Source organism: Nomascus leucogenys, chromosome 25 (assembly GCF_006542625.1).
Source record: "Nomascus leucogenys isolate Asia chromosome 25, Asia_NLE_v1, whole genome shotgun sequence".
Taxonomy (NCBI): domain Eukaryota; kingdom Metazoa; phylum Chordata; class Mammalia; order Primates; family Hylobatidae; genus Nomascus; species Nomascus leucogenys.
The window spans coordinates 27,022,311-27,029,607 of record NC_044405.1 but is presented as its reverse complement, the minus strand read 5'-3'; positions in this window follow the sequence as shown (position 1 = coordinate 27,029,607).

Here is a 7,297-nt window from a genome sequence, read left to right as displayed (position 1 = left end):
CCCCCTGCTCCTCAGTGACAGAAGGTCACCAAACCTGTCCTGCTTCAGAACACCAGGGACCCAGTGGGCTTAACCTGGCCACCCTTTTTTTTTTTTTTTTTTTTTTTTTCTGGGGAGAGACTGGAGACTCCTTTTAAAATCAAGCCCAGCCATGCATTTGGAAGGCTGCTTTTGTGAGTCCATGCAGCACCCTGAGACGGGGGGAGGACAGTCCCCACCCCTTTGCTGGACACAGAGGTACCCGGTTCAAACAACAGTTGTGAGGATCATGAGGACAGCTGTGCCTCACCCACCTGCGAGGAAGGCCGTGATGCGCTTCACAGACTGAAAGAGAAGGGCTTGCAAGGCTGTTTCCCCTCCCGCCGGGACCCACCAGTGCCCCTCTCCCTGTCACCTGGGGCTTCTACTAGGTCGGTGCAAATGTAATTGCAGTTTTTGCCATAATACTAACAAAAGGAGAGCCCGGAGGAGGAGCTGGGCTGCTTCCTTCCTGAGGGTCCCTGGCTTCCTCTTCGTTGCCCCTTTAGCCGACTGGACAGAACAAGCTGGGGAAGGGGCTGGACTGGCAGGCAGCATGGATGCCCCGATTGTGGTGACCGCCCACTCTGCAGGGCCCATCCCTCCCTCGGGCCCCATGAGCGGGAGCTGGCAGAGCTTCTGGAAGGTGACTCCGCAGGGAAATGACACACCGAGAGAATATACACCATGACTTCACGTACTATAGTTCAGTCCCGGCTCCCTGCTCTGAGTACCTAGAGGAGATGATGATCCATCGAAATTGGGGGAAATGACGCATTGCAATGTACCTGTGTCAATGAGCTGCTCTTCTCTAAGTCCACCGGGGTGTCGTATAGACTTGCTGCTTGGTGCAGCTGGGAGATCCCGCAGCAAACACCTGCTCTAGCTCCGCCTCTAACCCTAACCCCAACCACGTTGTTGTTGTCTCTGGCGAGTCGCTCAGCGTCTCTAAGCTTCCACCCCTCATTCCCACGATGGGGGTGATAATTCCTGCCTCTTACTTGTTATAGGATTTCTTACAAAGTACTAGGCAAACAGAAGCATGAGTATTTCCTGGAGCAGCAAAATTATTCCCTTCATCTTTATTGCACTATTTGGCGTAACCACTGGAATATATAATAATTATTTGTAATTAGTACTTAGTTATGTGTAGATACATGCATGCTCCTGGATTGTTTTTAAAAGCCCTTTAATGGGATTTCCTTTAACTCTTTTTTTTTTTTTTTTTTTTTTTGAGAAGGAGTCTCGCTCTTCCGCCCAGACTGGAGTGCAGTGGCGCGATCTCGGCTCACTGCAGGCTCCGCTCCCTGGGGTTCACGCCATTCTCCTGCCTCAGCCTCCCGTGTAGCTGGGACTACAGGCGCCCGCCACCTCGCCCGGCTAATTTTTTGTATTTTTAGTAGAGACGGGGTTTCACCGTGTTAGCCAGGATGGTCTCCATCTCCTGACCTCGTGATCCGCCCGCCTCAGCCTCCCAAAGTGCTGGGATTACAGGCGTGAGCCACCGCGCCCGGCCGATTTCCTTTAACTCTTAAAGAGACTAAATATCCCTCCAGGTATTTAGTTGGTTCTACTCACTGTGCTCAATGAAAACAAAAGCAGAAAGGAAAACTGTAGCCTAGAAGACAGGCAAAGCACTAATTACAAGAAATGTGCCTTGTCCTGCAGGGAATAAGGGCAGCTTTCCTGTGTCCTGTGTCGGGTAAGGGGAGACCCCTCTGGCCTGCGGGGCTTGGCTCTTTTCTAGTGGAGCCGCGCATAGATCAAGTGTTATTCCAGAGTCAGTGCTGGGAATGGCCAGATCACTGGAGCTGCAGAAGCAGATCCCACAGGTTCTGAGAAGCTAGGAGCAGCTCTCATCCTGCAGCCTAGGGGCTGTCCCCAGCGAGCAAGGCCCCGCTGTGGCCACCCCTAGCTGGAGGCTGTGCATGGCATTCGTTGAGAGTCTCAGCATGGGGAGGGGTCATCTCACTCCAGCGAAGTCATCTCTCTCTTCCTCCATGCACCCTCTCTCCAGACTCCCGCTGCCACCTGACACATCCCTACAAACTCAACTTCTACATCATGAACACATCTTTTTTTATTTTTTTCCAGACAAGGTCTTTGCTCTGTTGCCCAGGCTGGAGTGCAATGGTACAAACATGGTTTACTGCAGCCTCAACCTCTTGGGCTCAAATGATCCTCCTGCCTCAGCCTCCTATGTAGCTGGGACCACAGGTGTAAGCCACCACGCGTGGCTAATTTTTAATTTTTTTTTTAATAGAGAAGGAGTCTCACTTTGTTACCCAGGCTGGTCTTGAACGTCTGAGCTCAAGCTATCCTCCTGCCTCGGCCTCCTTCCAAAGTGCTAGGATTACAGGGGCCTGGCCCAGAAACATATCATGAGGTCAATTCCTCTAGGTAACAGTGTGATTTTGGTTATCAGTGCATAGGTGTGGGACCAGCATTCTTTGGAGTTGGAGAAAATATGCAATTTATGCAACTGCCTCCTTGGAAATATATTTAAAAATTGGGGGCAGAGGCCGGGTGCGGTGGCTCACACCTGTAATGCCAGCACTTTGGGAGGCCAAGGTGGACGGACCACAAGGTCAGGAGATTGAGACCATCCTGGCCAACATGGTGAAACCCCATCTCTACTAAAATACAAAAAATTAGCCGGGCATGGTGGCGGGCACCTGTAGTCGCAGCTACTCGGGAGGCTGAGGTAGGGGAATCACTTGAACTTGGTAGGCGGAGCTTGCAGTGAGCTGAGATTGCACCACTGCATTCCGGCCAGGCGACAGAGTGAGACTCCGTCTCAAGGAAAAAAAAAAAATGGGGGCTGGAGGATCTCTTGAGCCCAGGAGTTCAAGACTAGCCTGGGCAACACAGTGAGACCCTGCCTCTACAAAAAAAAAGAATCAAGGTTAAATATTTTCATTCATAAAATTGGTCCCAGCCTTGGGTACAGGCAAAAATGTCAAGTCACCTTGCTCCTGGGCATTCCCAAGGGAGGCTTAACTGAGTGACCTGGCAGAGGTAGGGCAGCCATCTGGGCCACATTCCTTAGTCTGCCCGGCGTGGGCACAGACTCGCAGGATGCATCATCAGGGTTGCCTGGGGCAGACTCTTGGCAGGCCTGGCTGGCCTGCAGCAGGCTGGCAGGCCCTGCCTCTGACGCTGCCTGGCCACCTCCCAGCATCGTGGCGTGACTCAGGCTCCCTGACGGGCCATCACCAGGGTGCGATTTGAAGGAGCAGCGTATCTGCTGTTCACTCTTAGGGTGGGTGGTGGACATCCTGGGAGGCTCTCCTAGGTGGGCGCCTGTGCAGAGACACTGATCACGGCAAATGCTAGGACTGGATTCATCTCATGTCTTTCCCAGAAAGGACCTGGGACTTCACAGAAGCTCCATGAGTGAACTTTCCCTCTGGGTTTGAGAGGCCATGTCTCCTGGACTTCAGAACACAAAAGACAATTCTTCAGGCAGATCTTTGCACATGAACGTTAGCAATGGGGCCTCTATTTCCAGCTTCTAAGATTTTTCTCTTTTTGGAGAATTTGTTTGCCTTGATCTTTATGAAAGGAGATGGAGAGAACATGGCCCCTGGGGTCAAACCCTGGCTCAGCCACTTTCTTGCTGGGTGGCCTTGGATAGTTACTTAGCTTCTCTGAACTCAGTTCCCTTATTTTTTAAATGGGGCGATGCTCTTGTTTGCATGTTGCTGTAAAAATGAAGTGAGTCCATGAAGTTGAGTACCCAGGTGGTATTTGATGGCGGGAGATGCTCAGTACACACAGCTATGACTTTCTGAACGTCCGTCAGGTGCCTAAGGGTGCCTGGTGCATCTGTGGGGACCCGGGAGGGAGCTAGAGGGCGGCAGGGGCTCAGCCGATGGCACTACCATTTCCATCAGCCGGTCCTGGGAGGGACGGCAGGCGTGCAGTCTGGTCTTCACTCTCAGAGACTGTTCACGCGGCATCTGAGGCTCACCTGGGGAGTTAGTGCAGTTACTCAGCATTGCTGCTTTCCTCCTGGGGAAGGCATCATGAACAGCATCTCCATAAGTCATGCAAATGACTACTAGAAGAACTCACGGCCCCTCTTGGAGGGGAAAGCCCTGTCTGGCACCGGGCCAGGCTCTGGCCACGGGTGACCTTTGGTTGGGTCTGCCGGCTCCGGTATTGACCCCGTGAGCAGTACAGGAAATAGACTCGAAGCACATTCCAGCCTCCAGGTGGTGGAAATGACTAAGCCAGTGAGATGGAGCCAAGGAGATTGGGTCAAATGTCTCCACAGCCTCTCTGGTCTCCAGAAATCTCGCTTCCTACAGCAGCTGCCGAGGGCACTGAGCCAAGTGCTAAAAGCATTTTGCTAAGAGGGAATTCTTGAAACGTCTGCCCCCAAGTGCTGCTGGGGGGAAGCTGTGTATTTCCACTTGCTAGAGGTCCCTGGTAGGGCCTGTGAAGTGACTATCACAGCCCCCCGGGGCCCCCAAGGTGCTGGTCTCAGAATATTGGGGCACAACTTGATAATTCAAGCAATACTAATAATGTGAACTGCTTCAGGGTGAAGGGGAAACTTTTCACTCAGAGACAAACTATAAACGTTTTGGACCCTCTTCTTTTCCCCGCTTCTAGAAATTTAAGAATTACATTGAAAACTTAACAAAAGTCCCACATTTTTCTAAAAGTATTTTTTAAAACCCCAAAGTATAACTGTTTATAGACGTGCGATACATGACATACATGACACTAGACATATCTATTAATTTCTAAAAATGTCACATCATCCCAGAACCTCCTGGGCGTGGTAGAGGAAGACGTTCAAAGACTTCCAGCTTTGATGCAGGAATGAGGCACTGCACCCAAGACTGGGTGACTCAGCAGAGATCATCCAACAAACAATTCTCATCTCCACCACGAGCGTTTTAGAAATGTTTTAAAATGAAAAATAGTGCAGTGGATCTTGACTATGGCCTCAAACCCAGCTACTGTAAAGCATTATGAAGAAGCGTTTAGAAACTTGGCTTCCTCCTTCCCGCCTGGAGGCCTGCCATGCTAGCGAAGGAAGCCCTGGTTCAAGGTTTCTGGTGGACCCAGCAGATTGATGGGAAGTGGGTTTAGCTTGACCTAAACAGCTGGGAGCTGGGAGCTGGGAGCTCAAGGTGAGCGTGCAGGAGGTGCCACAGCCACAGTGCTTTCCCTTTATGAGCAGCTAAAAATAGCAAACAACCACCGCAGAGTGAGTGACAGACCTATTTGAAGGTTTTGGTGGAGACAGAAGCCCTCCCCAGGCAGAGCTGCAGTCTCACTCCTTGGGTCGAAGGGAGATGGGGTGGAGAGAGAGGTGCCGGGAGCAGGAAATGTCACTGGGGGTGAGGGAGAATCCTGTGTTCTGGGAGAACCCAGCCCTCCAGTGTCTTCTGCAGTGGGAGAAGGGGACTGGGAGTTGGTGGATGTGTAGGGCTGGGAGCTTATGTAAAGGGAGCCTGCTCTTTTTCATAGATTTATAAGATGTTTCTGTTCCGATTTCGTGTTTTGGCCAACTGCGTTGTCCTGCAAGCCTACATCATTTCTTATTTTCCCTCAATTTGCTTCTACACACAAGTAATCCAATATCTATATGTTGACATTATCTTTGAAAACACTTAACGGGGCCGGGCACAGTGGCTCACACCTGTAATCCCAGCACTTTGGGAGGCTGAGGTAGGCAGATCACCTGAGGTCAGGAGTTCAAGACCAGCCTGGCCAACATGGTGAAACCCCGTCTCCACTAAAAATACAAAAATTAGCTGGCGTGGTGGCAGGCGCCTGTAGTCCCAGCTACTTGGGAGGCTGAGGCAGGAGAATTACTTGAACCCAGGAGGTAGAGGCTGCAGTGAGCTGAGATCATGCCACTGCACTCCAGCCTGGGCGACAGAGCGAGACTCTGTCTCAAAACAAAACAAAAACGAAATTAGCCAGGCGTGGTGGCACCCTCTTGTAATCCCAGTTACTCGGGAGGCTGAGGCAGGAGAATCGCTTGAACCTGGAAGGCGGAGGTTGCAGTGAGCCGAGATTGTGCCACTGCACTCCAGCCTAGGTGACAAAGTGAGACTCTGCCTCAAAATAAATAAATAAATAAAATAAAGAAAGAAAGAAAATTTGTCACACGGAAGTGTGACAAATTGCAAACTAGGGGTGCTGGTTAGTTTACAGTTTGTTACAAGCCTCTAAATAAGTAAGTGGGATGGGCCAGCACACCTGAGACCTGAAGGAATGAGACAGGTTCCACCGGTCACACAGGACAGGCTCTCGTCACTGCCCACACAGCCGCAGGCGGCCTGTGTGCACACATGGCACGGGGGACACCGGGCCCTCGGATTCCTCACCCCGGTTATTCTGGCAAGGGGACCAGCAGGACTCGAATTATCTGACTGCATAGGTCTAGCTACAGGTCAGGACATAATTAGACTTTTCTGCCAAATAAGAAGGGATTTCTTTTGTTTCTGCCTAAAATAACACAGAACAGAAGAAAAGAAGAGCAGTTCCCCCCACCCTTAAGAGGCTACGGCAGACTGGAGCGCTCGTGTGTAACACATGGGTCACTTGCAGGACGCTGAGTCTCATTCTTTTTTTTTTTTTTTTTTTTGAGACGGAGTCTCGCTCTGTTGCCCAGGCTGGAGTGCAGTGGCGCGATCTCGGCTCACTGCAAGCTCCGCCTCCCGGGTTCACTCCATTCTCCTGCCTCAGCCTCCCGAGTAGCTGGGACTACAGGCGACCACCATCACGCCCGGCTAAGTTTTTTTTGTGTGTGTTTTTAGTAGAGACGGGGTTTCACCATGTTAGCCAGGATGGATAGTCTCATTCTTATTTCCACTTTCTGATAACAGACCTGGTTCGCAAGGGTCCATCCCCAGCTCACCTGGGCAATCCCCGTCTAATTTCACCTCCCTGACAGCTTCCTATCCTGTTCCCCACAAAGGCTCTCTGTCCAGCTGCTGTGCCATTCCTTCCTCTTTCCTGAAGAAAATCCGGGCCCACGGATTCAGGGCCAGAATCCCCTCTGATGGACCATCCACTGGCCCCGCAGCAGACTCCTGGCTAGGGAAGAGAGGGCCAAATGCTCAGTCTTAAGTAATTCCTTTCAAGGTCAAGTCCCCTTAATACAGCTGCAGAAAATAACAGGTGAATCACTTTTTTATGGTTTAGGCCTGTGTTAGGCCCCGAAGAATCTCAGGCTAGTATGTTTCTATGGCACTCCCTAAGGACCGCGTCCACTCTGCAAGAGGAGGGCACAGGGGCATGTCCCACACAC